This window comes from Homalodisca vitripennis, chromosome 5, assembly GCF_021130785.1.
Source record: "Homalodisca vitripennis isolate AUS2020 chromosome 5, UT_GWSS_2.1, whole genome shotgun sequence".
NCBI classification, from domain to species: domain Eukaryota; kingdom Metazoa; phylum Arthropoda; class Insecta; order Hemiptera; family Cicadellidae; genus Homalodisca; species Homalodisca vitripennis.
Window position 1 is genome coordinate 78,207,231 of NC_060211.1, and position 15,140 is coordinate 78,222,370.

At 32.8% G+C, this 15,140-nt stretch overlaps 1 protein-coding gene across 2 annotated transcripts in view; it reads right to left on the reverse strand.

The window, feature by feature from the left end:
* The window catches only part of LOC124362389 (tetraspanin-18-like), a 122,509-nt gene extending 108,700 nt beyond the window's left edge, over positions 1-13,809 (reverse strand). The window contains exon 1 of one of the 2 annotated variants that reach the window (XM_046816831.1): positions 13,762-13,809. The gene's annotated coding sequence lies outside the window, so the exon portion shown is untranslated. Of the gene's footprint in view, positions 1-11,172; positions 11,339-13,761 lie in introns of those variants that run through there. The other variant, XM_046816830.1, reaches the window with a different exon arrangement.
* Positions 13,810-15,140: the final 1,331 nt, after the last annotated feature.

The following is a 15,140-nucleotide window of genomic DNA, read 5'->3' on the forward strand; positions in this document are numbered from 1 at the left end:
GATTAATAAATATTTAGAAATTACAGCATAGTTTTGTATTTGTAGCAGCAAATTGTATCATTTGTTGCTACAGTTTCTTTTTTCATAAGACAACAGTTTTGTGTACACGTCAACCACTACTACAAAATTATATAATCAGGTCGAGATAGATTGAGCGTAGTATTAACATTTTCTCTTGGGCCTAAATAGCTAATCTCGCCTACGAGTTCAAAATCTTTGACTGCTATAACACGTTTTTGGATTCGTACGAAGTTTGATTTTGTGGAAACAAAACGTCAAGACTCAAACGGTAAAATTTCCGATAGACACAATTCTAACAACAAAAATAATAAATATGTTAAAAATAATGCCACCACTGGCCAAGAAATATATTTTTGGTTTGGTTTCTTTTTAATTTTTAAAGCCATACCTGTTTAGGATAACATCATTGAAGACAGGAAATAAAAAAAATGTTTTTGTACACTCCATGAAGAATTATAGACTTTTAATGTACAATTTTAGGCATTTTTGTAATTAAGGCGAAACTGCTGAATATAAGGAGGGATGTGAATATTTTAAAGTATGCATATTACACATGAAATACATAATAATACTCATGCATTAAATGTATTCGAGTAGTGTATGACTTGACAGAATAACATGTTTTCTTAGTATTAATTTATGACTTGCAGAAATCACATTTCTATTGCAATATAATTTAACTATATTTTCTCTAATTACTACATTATAAATTCCTATAGTTCCAAATTACGGAGTAGGACCTGGTTTACTGTTTTACGCCTTTTTCGGTAGTAACTCGAACCTGTTATCAGTTTGTTTGCCAAAAAAAACAAAAAGGAACGAAACTCTTAATAATACGAATTATCTCTTTATTGAGGGGCGCCACTACAGAAAGCAGTGCGATGATTGATTTTTTTATCGGGAACATTAAACCGGTGATGAACACTCAAGTCAATAATTATGTCAGCCTCAATTGACGTGATGGCAATGGACCTGGATCCCATCAATCTAATCACTCGGCGCTACCCTCATTAACGACCCTGGCATGAGCCAATCTCCTGCTGGAGACTACAGGAGTGATGTAGAGGATGACGCCTTACATTGTAATTGCCGGTCGGCGCGGCGGTCACCAAGATGTTACGGCTGACAACCTTGATGTACAAGTGGTGCGCTATAATCAAAGACTATAATTTCCCTTACAATGAACTACGGCAAGCACCAACGTCGACCTGCATTGCAACCTTGTTATTATTTGCCTACTGTTCTTCCGATTTATGCCATTACTAGGCCTATAAGTAAAAATATTTACATGTTCCATGTAGGAAGTTACTAAGTGCATTCCTTGATACTTGAAAATATGTAGGCTGGTGGAAAGAAGTAAAAATAAACAGTAATACTTGACGTTTTTGCTGTCTTTAAAAAAAGTATTTACAAATTATTATCCCTCTAACATTTTTTTAATGCAAATTAGTTTATAAAACTGGGATCGTAACACATTTTGCTCTGAATGCTCTGGATTAAAATACCGCACTATATTTTCTTACACTATACAATGATAAGTGTATTTAAATATAAATATTTTTATACAAATTTAATTATATTAATATTCTCCTTTCTTATTGCACTTTATCCGATTGCAATTTATGACATAATAAACTTAACATGTAGACTGCGGCAGTATTGCGCGTGCTGTTTTATTACACTACTTGAGATCACGTAGTATGTAGTCGCAGTGAAAGTGTTGACAACATACGTTATAACTAGACAGTTATTGTACAGTAGTTTAAACGATCTAACTTGTAACATAATAATTATACACATTCTACGTTTTTTATAATATCTCCTTTAACTGTGTCATTGTTTTTTCTTAGTTGAAACTGGTTACCACCGGCTGTATTGTACACACGTTATGAATTATGAAAATCCTTAATTTAAATTACCTCAATTTCAGCGTCCAAAATAAAATAGCGTATTGTAAAACTTTTCACCGGCAAAAAACAATCTTAATTTGTGAAGAACGATAAATAAAAACAAATAAAACCACAATAAACAACAACAAGCCTACAACAAATTGTCGACAATTTAATGGATAGTTGAAAAACTCGAATAAAAGAACGTAATGGAAGAGTTATTGCACAGAATGACAGAGATTTGTCTACAATTTAATCTTTTAAACCCAAAATGAATAGAGTTCTTTCTTGGACAAAGAGGAATCTCTATGGTCTTTCTGTCAAGAGTTGTCCCATGCAAGTATCCAGGCAGATGGACGGACAGACGTCCCCATCTTTGAACCCAATCCCCTTTGGCCTTTTGACTCCAAAATCATTAGAATTCCGCCTTGGGTTAAATTATTTATTTACTAAGTTTCAAGTCTCAAGTGCCTTTCTATCAAAAGTTATTGTACAGACGGACAGACAGATGGACTTCCCTTTAAGCTTTTGACCCCAAAATCAATACAGTTCTTCCTTGGATCAAGTTACCTATTTACCAAGTTTCAAGTCTCTAGGACCATTCTATCAAAAGATATTGCGCAGATGATCGAACAACGACAAGCGACTTTAATATATCCCTGTCGGATCCTTATAGTTTGTATACTAGCAACAAACTTAACCTCAATTTCGGTTGAAGAAATAATAACGAGTATTATTGTTGGTGTATAACCACAACAATATTATAGTTGGATTTATAACAGCCGTAACCTCAAATGCTGGTGGGAACTAGCATCCAGTTTAAAGCCATTTAAATCGAATAACAATCTTCTGGCAGGGCGGCTGGGTGCAGAGGGCCACTTACACATTCCTACTGTGATCCTGTTAGGTGGCGAGATATCTGACACCTCTCGGAGAGAAGCGGTTACAGGGGAACTCTTACAAGCGCCTTCGTGCCCGCTGCTCATACAAATAACCCTCATTACATTCCGGAGTGCAATTAGGCTATGCCGCAATGTAATGGGAGGACTTCGTGCGGCACTATTGTTATAATTAAGTTGCGTAGACTTATTGCGTCCTTGTTACATAGTAACTGTAGCTAGGTGTATTTTTATAAATATAAAAATGTGGAAACACTTTAAATTATTCATTTGGAGATAGATAAATTCGCCACAGTGGGGAAATTAAAAATAAAGTTCAAGCTGTATCGCTATTGATATGGATGATGCATGTACATAACTAAAATGGATACAGCAATGTATAGTAAAAATGCGAATACTTCAAAACGAATAAAAACCTTCAAAGTCCTCCTCCATTACTGCAACATTGCTATAGTAATATTGTAGCATTGTTACAGTATATTGCACGTTACTGTAGGATAAATGCATAGGGTGAATAACGAAGTACACATGAGTTACGATAACGATTAAATCTGATGGCAAACTGCATTTACAGTTACAGTGTTTGTAGATCAAGGTAAGCTATTCAAATAGGAACAAAGTTGACATCATTTTCTGGCTCTTGTTAACTTAAATTCACTTTGTACTCTATCTTTAATAAAAATAAATACAAATTTGGATAGTTCTTTCATTATGTCAATTATTATGTAAAACCACTATATGTTTGTGTGAGTGTGTATTTTTTTTTTACTAAAACGCCTGCCTCCTATTGTAAAATATCAATTACAACGTATAGAACAAGGAATCTTTGAGTGTTTTAAATGAATAGGACTTAAATTCTGAGATATTCAAAACTTTGAGGATGTTCGCCGAAGAGCGGGAACATTCTCCCAGACTTAGTTTATTCACTTTTCAGTGTTCAATCACAAATAGAGGTTTCAAAATTGAACATTGTCAGGCACTCCTCTTCCTTCAGTCCTTTCCAGTCGTCCTAAATAGTTTAAAAACCATTAGGGCAAACAACATATTGATTAAACATATTGAAACGCCGGTCAGCCCTGCCAGACCTACACAAAAATATAGAGATTATAAATTATAATTATAATTTAGGATTATAAATTATAATCCTATAATTATATCCTTAATTTAATTTGCACAAATTAAACTTACCCTCACCCTGAATAGTCTGATTTTAAAGATATAGCCTATGATTAATCTGAATTGTGGACGAGAAATCTATTATGAGATTTCCATCGCAAATTAAGGACACTCGTAAAAAGCATTTAGTGCTTCGAGTGTGTGTATTGGGCAAAGTCGATCAAAGGAGTCTATTTTAGCCTCCCGTAGACAAAATATTTATTACGGCCATGAGAGGGGGGTTAATCTAGGAACCCATATCAAGAAAATGGTTTCACTCCATGACTACGACGTGTAGCCTCCACCTACCTATCGCTAATCAAGGCACGTCCTGTTAAACAATTCCAGCAATTGACTGAATTAACCCTTAACGACTCCAAGTAGCTGCGACCTCCGCCGCTCCATCATCATTGTTACTACGACAGGAGCACACTCCGGCCGTTCGCTCAGTACAGGGGTTATTTTATGAGATACAATGATAATTTTGTTGTAATGTATAAGTAGTATTATTAGTTTGTATAATGTTATTTTAACTATTTAAATTGGAGCAATAGGTCAATTCACTATTTTACTTGAAAAATGCCGATTGCGTAAATGTGGTGTGGTGTTCAACCTATGTGATAGTAAATCTTCATAAATTCATAGCCTATGATCGTGCCATCAAATGGTTGGCATCATTCCTGAATATATAAATTAAGGATTTTATATAAACAGGGTTTTCAGAAAAAGTCACATACTTTTGTGGCTGATAATGCTCACCATTTCATAAAAAAATGTCTTATAAACATAGGTAGAAGAATGTTTCGTTTAACCGCTAGGCGCCATTTGTTATTTTGTATAACATAATTATTATCTCTAGAACTAGCGAAGGTACAGATACCGAATCTTGCACAAAGGTAGTTAGTGATACATAAGACATTTTTTTAAATATTGGCGTAATTTGCTGTAATATCACCTATATGGCGGCTATTGAATTTTTTCAAGATAAATAACAACACAACAAGTATTATTATAAACATTTTACAAGATGCAAATGACTTATAAATGTTTATTACATTTCCAACGGTATTTTTCTCATCGAAATTCGTCAACGCATATATGAGAACGATAATTTTAAAGTATGCTTGCATAAATGGGGAGCAACAAACGTGTCAAAACAGCTGATGCCTTTCAACTGAAAAAATGTAGTCTAATCACTTTTAATGCTTTTAGCAACCAATTTATTTAATTGTAATATATTTAGAATTTTCCTTTCCTCCCTCTTTCCATTTCATTCCTTCTGAGTACTAATCATTAAAATTCATTAATTATAGGTATTTTTTATTATTCCGTAAATTAAGTGCAGGATACTGGTTGTATATGTTTCAGCCATATAATAAATTTAACAGGTTTTGCCATATGTGGTAAGTTACTTACCGTATGTGCTACTTTAACCAAATTAACGCGTTTAATGACATTTTACAATTCCAAACAATCTAAATTGCGTGTGCAGTGATTACAATGATTATCATAAATTGCCTTTCAATTGTATATAATTATTGTCGCTACTTAAAGATAGGAAATATAGGAGTAATAGAGGTGTGGTCTTCGACCACACGCGCATAAAAACTCGTGTAGCAGGATCTTAGAGGAGGTTCGTTTTTTTTTTTTCCATCATCCACCCGTGGAATCAGCAAATGCGCTAATGTCACTGAATTATCAAGTGCGCTAATGTCACTGAATTATCAAAAGAATTAGGACCAAATGAATTGCAGACCGTATCGAAACCAATGCACCTCTATATTTCTTTAAAAACCATTTCGCAAATCATATAAGCTTAGACATTAATTAAATCACAATACTCATGATATAATTGTAAAAAGCTAAATCTTTATTCAAACGAAGATCTTCAAAGTTCACTAAAGGGAAGTAAGAATGTCTTAAATTCGATTTTTAAACTTTTCTTCAAGTCCTTAACATTTTCTTAGATAATTAGACTATTCTTAGACGTATTCAGTCATAAAGTTAAGATTTAATGTTTCTATCATAATTTTAGATTGATCAGTTGAAGTAGTTTTATTTATCGCGTCAACATTATGTTTATTTGTTATAAGACAAAAACAAGGTTGTTAATTTATGAATTTTTAATATAATCTCAACATGTTTCGTGCCACATTTATGAATCAAATTTTTTATGTTTTGTTTGTAAGTTTGTGGATTACAGGAAAATACAAAATTCCTTGCCAAGTGTTTTATTTTTTTCTGTAAAGATGTACTAAATAATCTGTATAAAGTTTGTATAAGAGAACACACCCCTAATGCAAATCCATAACAGTTAAAGAAGCAGGAGACACTGCGGCGAATCAGCACATTTCTGAACGCATTTTGGTTGTTATTTGTGTTTTTCTGTGTGTGTTTTTAGAGGATGCTTACATGGTAGTCTTCTCAGCATAGCATTGTTCGAAAAAAGACACTCGCCTACTGTACCTCCTCGTTACTGAGTGCTTAGCGTCAACTTTCATATCATGGACACAGGTTCGAATCCCGGTAATAAAAATCTGTGGCCTTAATTCTTTTGATAAACGTTTCCGGGATCAATAAAAACAAAAACAATATTTATTTACAGCACATTAGTATTATGCAATACAGCTGATTTATTCATGGCCTATTTTTACTAGAGCAGTCTGCACATGATATTAGCATTAAAATGATCCGATGATATTTAAATGCCATATCGCTGCTGATTATCAGCCGTTCACTAGTTTTGATACGTATCAGTAATTTTTCGTACACAACGGGCAACAGTGTTGGGCGCTGGGTGAGAGGGTGCATAATATTCGACAAGCACCATCGGACAATTTTGATGCGGGTTGTTCCAAAGGAGTTATTACTGGTATCAACACCTGAAATCAACAGTTATAATTAAGGCAGTAACACGTTTTCTGATGTTTTAAACTGATTCTGGTTTCTATTTTTGACTGGTCCATTAATTAAAATAGTCGCTAACGTAAATGGAACGCCTACACACCAAGTCACGACTCGGATTCTTGGGCCTGGAATAAAAAAATTTAAAAATCAACAAGTAATGGTTATTTATCGCAAGAAAAAATTGCAACTAGAGTTAGCTCTCAACTCCTTTGCATTCACCATGTAAATAGTTAGATAATGTAGTTGTGTGACCTTGGGAACAATGGCAAGGACGAGCAACTTCAGGATGTTACAGTAACACCTGTCTGTATAGTGCTAAACAAACACCTCTTATCTATCACACATTACGCGCTCCTGTACGTCTGCGAGATAATGATATAGCACTACAGGCTCAAGGTGTGCGCAGGGAAGGCTTCACGTAATGGGCAGTATCCGAACCAGCTGTCCTCGTGGTTTTGGAGGGCTATTCCCACAGAGTAACGTTACTTTATGACTGTTCCCATCAATTTGCTAGCTACTGAGGGAAAACAATTTTAGGAGAGAAATTAGCAATCATCCCTTAAAGCTGGTACGCACCGCAGAAGATTAGCAAGATGGAGCGAGGTAGTCAAGATCGCGAGCCTGATTCATCTGAGATCTGGAATTTTAAAATCATGTTAAAGCTAACTATCTCGAAATGTGCAAAATAATTTATTTAGTTACGTCTAGAGCTCGTATTTTTTTTAATATTTAAACTTTAATTTTTGCTACCAGGATGGAAATATTCCTTAGTGTTAAACATATATTTAATGTCCAAACATGCTTAAAGTTTCAACCCAATAAAACTAAAATGGACACTTTTATAGACTATATATAACACAAAAATTATGAGATTTTTTACACGCGATTTCATGAGATTCGTCAAACTGTAAAAACAGGAACTGAAAACACATAAAACGAACATGTTTCGTCCGAATTCTAAGGTGACGAAAACCGTAATTTACATCAAATCGTTTCAATGATAATTTATGTTATTTATAACAACATAAAATCATATAATAACTGTAATTTATTATTTCGCAAGTACCTTAAATACACGTTTTAAAATTGTGAAGAAACCCTTATTTAATACGGTAACACACGTTTCAAATAGTTTCCTCGAGTTATAGAGCTTGCTATACAAGACAGCCTTAATTGAATGCAATACAATACACCTATATATTTACACTGTGATAACACTTACATAACTGATCATATTCTAAAGTAATTTTAGAGCGTGTAGTGTGTGTATATATATATATATATATACAATATATATATAATATAATAATATATAATATAATATATATAATACAATATATAATATATATATATATTATAATATATAATATATTATATATTATATATTATATATAAATATATAATATATTATATATAATATAATATATATAATATATATATATATATATATATATATATACAAACACACACACGCACGCGCGCGCGCGCGCGCACACACACACACACACACACACACACACACACACATATGTGTATATATATATATATATATATGTATGTATGTATATATGTATGTATATGTATTTATTTCTTGTGTAGGCGGTATCCAGTAGCCTTATAAGGGAAACCGGCTCTTGCAAGGTCTAACCTTGTGTTCTAATTACGTATGTGAATTGGGAATTAATGGTTCATTTTAATTTTTTTATCCGTGTTTTTCATGAAATGTCAAAAATTTGTACTTCAAATACAGTAGGTTAGTTTAATTCATACGAGAGGTATTCATATGTAGCCTAACGAATAAACTCTCTCAATAAGGTATTTTACCCGAAAATTTCCGCCCAATCGAAAATACCTTCTCCCGACTTAGTAGGCGTTTGATAAATCAAACAAGATTCTTAAGCTCAAGTAAAACCCCGGAAATGTTTTAGTGTGAAGACGTAATGTCAATTTTCAGGTGAAAGTCTCATAATTCCAATATCAAAAACATTTAAATTAGCGGAAATTTTGCATATAAAATATTCTTGTAGGTGAATATTTAACGAACATTCTTGTTATCGATAGTGGACAAATACAATTTACAAATGTGCCACTCTACATTTCTCCTGCTATATCGACTCTCGTCCATATAAACATTTTGTTTGATATTTCCTATAGAGGGCAAAAACGGAGATCAGCCTATCTGGAACCTACAATGTGTTACAGTAATGGGAAATTCCATATTTTCATACACCAACTTCAGTAATACTTGTTATAATCTCTTACCGTCTAGGTTAGTGTTCCTGATTAGATTTTCTGAGAGACTTTCTCGAAAACGGACTGAGCTACACAGACTTAATAGTTAGACTTAATAGACTTCAGTCTCTTTGTCTTTGTCTATCTGTCACTGAGCTGAAGACTTAACATTTTGCAAGGAACTTCAAATCTACATGGGCAAGTTCGAGTTTGATATCCGACCATGACAATGTGCTGAGCATCAGCAAAACCTAATGACATCCCCAGGATTTCTTGATATCAAATTTAATTATAGATTTGAAATTGTACAGACTGTAGCATTTCTACATAAGGTGCATGTCTCCATTGGCAGAAACTAGGCGAAGACTATTACAGGGGGATATTTCGAGAACGAATTGAACTATGTACGGAATTTAGTATGAAATGCCATTTCTACATAGGAAACATTGAGTTCAGAGATGGTGTATGACCATTCATGGGATGTGGCTGAGCGTCAGTGAAGCCCATCTCCCACAAAGGTATTTCTAGAAATAATATAGTTATAATTACTCGAAGATTCGCATGAGACTTCATTTCTATTTTAGAAGATTGAGTTCAATTTTCTTTCTATGGAGTTTGGATGAGGGCTTCGGAAGTTTGTCACTCGAGGCCTCTGTCTGTTTGTCTGCATTATTTCTAAAGAACGAATCTATCCAAAGGGAAAAGGTTTATTAATAAATAGGTGCATCTATGTTGATTATAGTGCATGACCCTCCACTGGATATCCCTCATTACATCTTTAGCGAAGCCTGTTACACGATCATTGGTCTAGTGTACTTCTACTGTGTATTATTAATGTGGTGTGAAGGATAAAAACAGCGACTGTATATTTCGTTGTTTCGTAGTAAAAAGTATGTGACCTTTTCGGTGTAATAGAACAGGAGAGGTGAAAGCAAGACTGTCTGATATTCTATCACGATAATTTTATTTTCAAAACACTGCAAAATAAAAACGTCACTGCTAGTATAATCGGAGGAAATGTAGATTTCGTATGTGATTGTAATTATAAAAATAATATTAAATTTGAGGTACATTATAATTTTGAAGGTTAATTTGCACAAAGTTGTAGCCATGACAATTTTTTACTGACACAACATTAATGTATCATTTTCAAAGAAATCGCACATTCCATCGTGTTAATCTTTAAACCTTAGAAGATATCTGAATAATTTATAACACGTAAATAGTTTCAAGGAGTTTAGAGATTTGCAAATAATCGGGTTTTGTTCTATACGTGGCCACACCAAGATAAATATGGTCTATGAATGTAAGTAAAGCCTCATTTTAGATTATTCAATTAAATATTCAATATTACAAAATTAACAAGAACCCCATTTACTTACAGTATTTAGGGTACACCACTTTCGCTCAAAGAAAAGGCAACCCGAACGTTTTGGATATGGATTATACACACAATATTGTACAGTACAAAAGTAAACTAATTCTCTTCCTGTGATGTTTCTTTTCATTAATCTAAATTAGAGGTCATTCAGCAGAGCAGCGCCTTGAATAATAATGCGATAACATTGACTTATTAACACAGATTGCTGTTTGCACTTCAACAAAACATCATTTTGGTCAATACACAATAAAGGTAATCTTGGATTTACGGCTCAGTTTTAATGTTAGCATAAGTCGTATTTATCTGCCACCAGCATATACATTTTAACAAATTAAATAAATAATTGTTATCATAACTTGTTTATAAAAAAAACATAGGATAAATTAGTTGTAGGCCAATAATTTCGCTATTATGTTGTCCTCAATCTCTGTTACTATAATTTCATATAAATCAATTTCAAACAAAAACCTTGCATAAGTGTTGAAATACAATCGACAACTTTGTTTGAACAAAAAAATATAGGGTAATGTTGGCGTGTTTTTAAATTTCCAAGACTCCAGTAAAAAGTAATGAACATTGTAATTTTAGACGATATTTTATTTGTAGTTTTCAATTGTACGTATATTATGATATTAGTTGTTTAACAAGATTGTTGATATAACAAGGCTAATATGATTTAAATACTTACATAAAGCCCAAAAATATCCAAAAGCACTGTCACTTGTAAGAGCCGAAATACGAACCCACACAAAGACGCTCGCGACACGACTACACGAGACAACAGTGCGCTTGAAACTGACCAAACGAAAGTTTTCCCGATCTGAGCGCGTTTCCTTGCTTCGAACAGTCCCAAATAATGATGCTCCCTCCAGGCAGATCGTGAATCTTGGTTCGCGAGTTGGCCGCCAGGTAGAAGCAGTCGGCAACAGCTGTGGCGCGGCGACCTCAGCGGACTACGGCGTAACTATGAGACAAATCGAGGTGACGTCATGCCCTTTACGGCTGTGATTGTCAGCGGATGATTAATTTTGAATTTACGAGCCACGTTTGATTTATCTATCGCAATATCATCATTTTGTCTCAAATTAATAATGATAGAGGCAAAGCAGTACAACTCATCTCATGTATTACCAGCACATTGGCATCATGCCTTTCTTGGTTTCTTCTTCATCTTACGATTTCTCACCAACATAAAATTAAATCATACAACGCGATCAAACGAAAACACTTGATTACAATAATTAAAAAAATTTGCTACATTTCATGGAGGTAAACAAAAGTTCTAGCTCAAAATTAAGTATAACTCATGATTCAGTCCAGAATCATTATATAGGCCACATGCCTACTAATTTAAGGTATTTTGGATGGAAAATTGTAAATTTATGTATATTCTTGTAATTTTATATTTAAGTACTTGGGCTCTTAAAAAGAACCATCAAAGCAAACCAATAAGTGTGAGTGGCACATGTAAATTCTTTTGCAAAATCAAAAGAGCCTGCCTTTCTTAACTATTCTAATAATATGGATGTAAAATAGCTCATTTATAGAAAACTGTTGGTCCACTGTGCTTTGGGATCATATATAAAACATTTTAAAACACTCGACTGTGCACCTGCCGAGACAATAAAAACACCTGTGACCTATTCATCCAAATTCCAGAAGTCAAGTCTGTGACAGTGTCATATTTCAGATGCGGAAAATTAAATGAAGCGGAAGATGAAATGGAGCTAAACTAAACTTTCGAATATAGATATCATTGATTTATTCAATACGTACCAATACTAAATACGAGTAGCTGTTCGTATCATACATAAGTTGTTCTCAAAATACTTATTAGCATAATATTAAAAGTCATTCTGTACTAGTTTTAATAGTATTACTAAAATGACTTTATTGGGTAGATACACACTACATAACACAGCACCATCAAAGTGTTACGTCAACAGTAATGTACTTTGAATGTGTTCAATCACATCAGTGAAGTTAAACTGCTGTTCTGACACTGTCAAAGTAGTTCAGTTCATTTCACTTCTTGGTTCATTTCATTAAAAGGTTGAAAGTAAAACTTACAAAATAATGAGTTTCGAAACACAAGGACAACTAAAAACTGTTATGGTACTGAATATGATCTTGGAGATTGTTCAAAGTCTATAAAGACATGGTTGATTGCAGTTTAAAAAAATATTTTTCTATAAAATTTATTTAAAAAAAATCACATATTAAAAAAAATATCTAGTTTAAAAAATAAACTAGAATATATGGAAGAGTATTCCCAAAGTAATTGCGTCAAAATACATGGTATCCCTTAGGAAAAGGTTAAAGACACTGTAAACGTAGTGAAGGAGGTGGGCAGAGCACTTGACATGTTCATTATTAATACCGTGATTGATGCTGGCCACCAATTGGGCAGAAAAATAGGAGCTAACAACCAGCTACCTTCAATCATTACATTTTTAAGGTGTCTCAACAAAGAATCTCTTCGGAGCAGACGTGTAAACAGAAATTTTTCAACAAGACATTTGAACTCACATATATATATATGTATGTATGTATATTATATGATCCAGTTATTCATGTGACTTGCCAAGATGACTTAAGCAAATTAGTTTAAGATGAAGGATATGGTTTTATTCATTAATGTTATTTTATTTTTCTAAAAGAGCTATTTTTTATTGTTTTTCAGTATGCAAGATGTAATACTTAAGATTTGTTTTTTTCTTAGTACCTCCTTACAAAGTGAAATTTTTTATTGTGTTTACTAGTAAAATAGTACATAGTTTGAGACCACTGAAAGAGGTTACTCAGATTTTAATATAAAGATGAAAATAGAGATTTTTTTATCAAAACATATGGAGTACAAGTTTTGGTGGAGCTACAAATATTAAGTAATTTACCTGAGGTTATTGTGTTGTTAGAAATTTGGCTTAATAATAGTGAGGCTAATTTTTATGAAGTCGAGAATTACACTTTAGAGACTAAATGTAATAATAAATATAGAGCTGGTGATGTGGCATTTTATATACATAATGCAATTGAAATTATAAATGACAGTTTTATAACAATGATCTCAGCTGATGTTTTAAAAATTAAACTAAAATGACAATCTATGAATGAAACTTTTTTGTTTTTGCAATACTATAACACTCATTGCTATAACATAGAAGTACTTATAAATGAACTGGATTACTATTTTAATATTAAAAAATATATTGAGAAGCTACACAAATATTTTAATACTACATTTTAAAATTAATTCACTGGTAAAATTAAAACTCACAGGGAATTATAAATTAGTTATCTCAACCAGGTTTAAATACTTAGTAAACCAACAAAAATAACAAACCAGTCTCAAAAATGCATTGATAACGGTTCTTTTTTTTTAGCAAGATGTGACATGTTTGAATTGGAATCTGAAATATTGAATGTCAATGTAACTGATCACTGTTTGATAAAGTGACCCTGTGCTATATGTGTGTGTGGGGGGGGGGGGGCGCCCAGCCACCTGCCTCTGCTTATCACTTTGATTACTTGGCTCTCAATAGTCTCTTAAATAATGTTGATAGGTCTGATATTTACATGAATAAAAAATTAAAATTTTACATTGTAAAATAAGACTAAACTTCAAATTGGAATTAGACAACTTAGGAATTCTTTTTATCAAAACAAGTTTATTAATTACGATAAAGATACAATAAATTTTTCAAGTCATAAATGAGGTAAGACATCATAGGAAAGCTAAAGAAAAGTGCATCTCAATGAAGGTTAATGGGGAAATTGAAAATAATCCAGAAGTTGTTGCTTATATGTTTGATGAATATTTTCTAAACATTGTTTACAAATTAGATTTTAGCTGAGACAAACCTGATATCTTTAAAAATCTTGATTTAAAGAAATTTGTTATTATGCTCCACAGGTAAGATCAATGTTTGTTACACCTGAAAATATTCTGTTCTTTGTTTAAAGTTTGCTATTGACGATGGAAGGTTCAAAAGAATAACAGGATTTCAGACATTTGCCATCGTTATACGTATGTTATAAAATCCAGGTACCATACTAAAATCCTTAAAAATTGGAACGTTCCTAGGAATCGATGGAATAAATTCTTACCTCCTAAAATCAGTGCATCCACAACTAACAGTTATTTTATTACATATAATTACTTTAAGTTTGTAGTCCGGAGTCTTTCCTGACAAATTAAAAGAAGCTGTGGTCATCCCAATGCATAAAGGTGGCCTGAATATCTAATGCAATAATTTTTATCCGACTTCTCTACTTTCTATTTTCCCAAAGCTGTTTGAAAAAATAGTTTTTTTGGATGATATAACATTTTTTAGTCAAAACCAATTTGGGTACACAAAGAAGTTAAGTACTGAACTTCCTTTGCTATAAACAGTGTGCTATTTACAATAGTTTAAATAATGGAAAATATGCAATTGGTTTATTTTCTTATGTAAAAATAACTTATGACACTGTTTATCATGAAATTGTATTGGAAAAACTGCAAAACATCAGAATTAGAGGAGCGACTTTAAAACTGTTTAAAAGTTATTTAGCAAACAGGAGGCAACATGAAAAAATTGATATTTTTCAGTGAATTTGGAGTATATACTTACAGTACACCAAGGTGCCCTAAAATTTCTGTTTTAGTTGCAATTT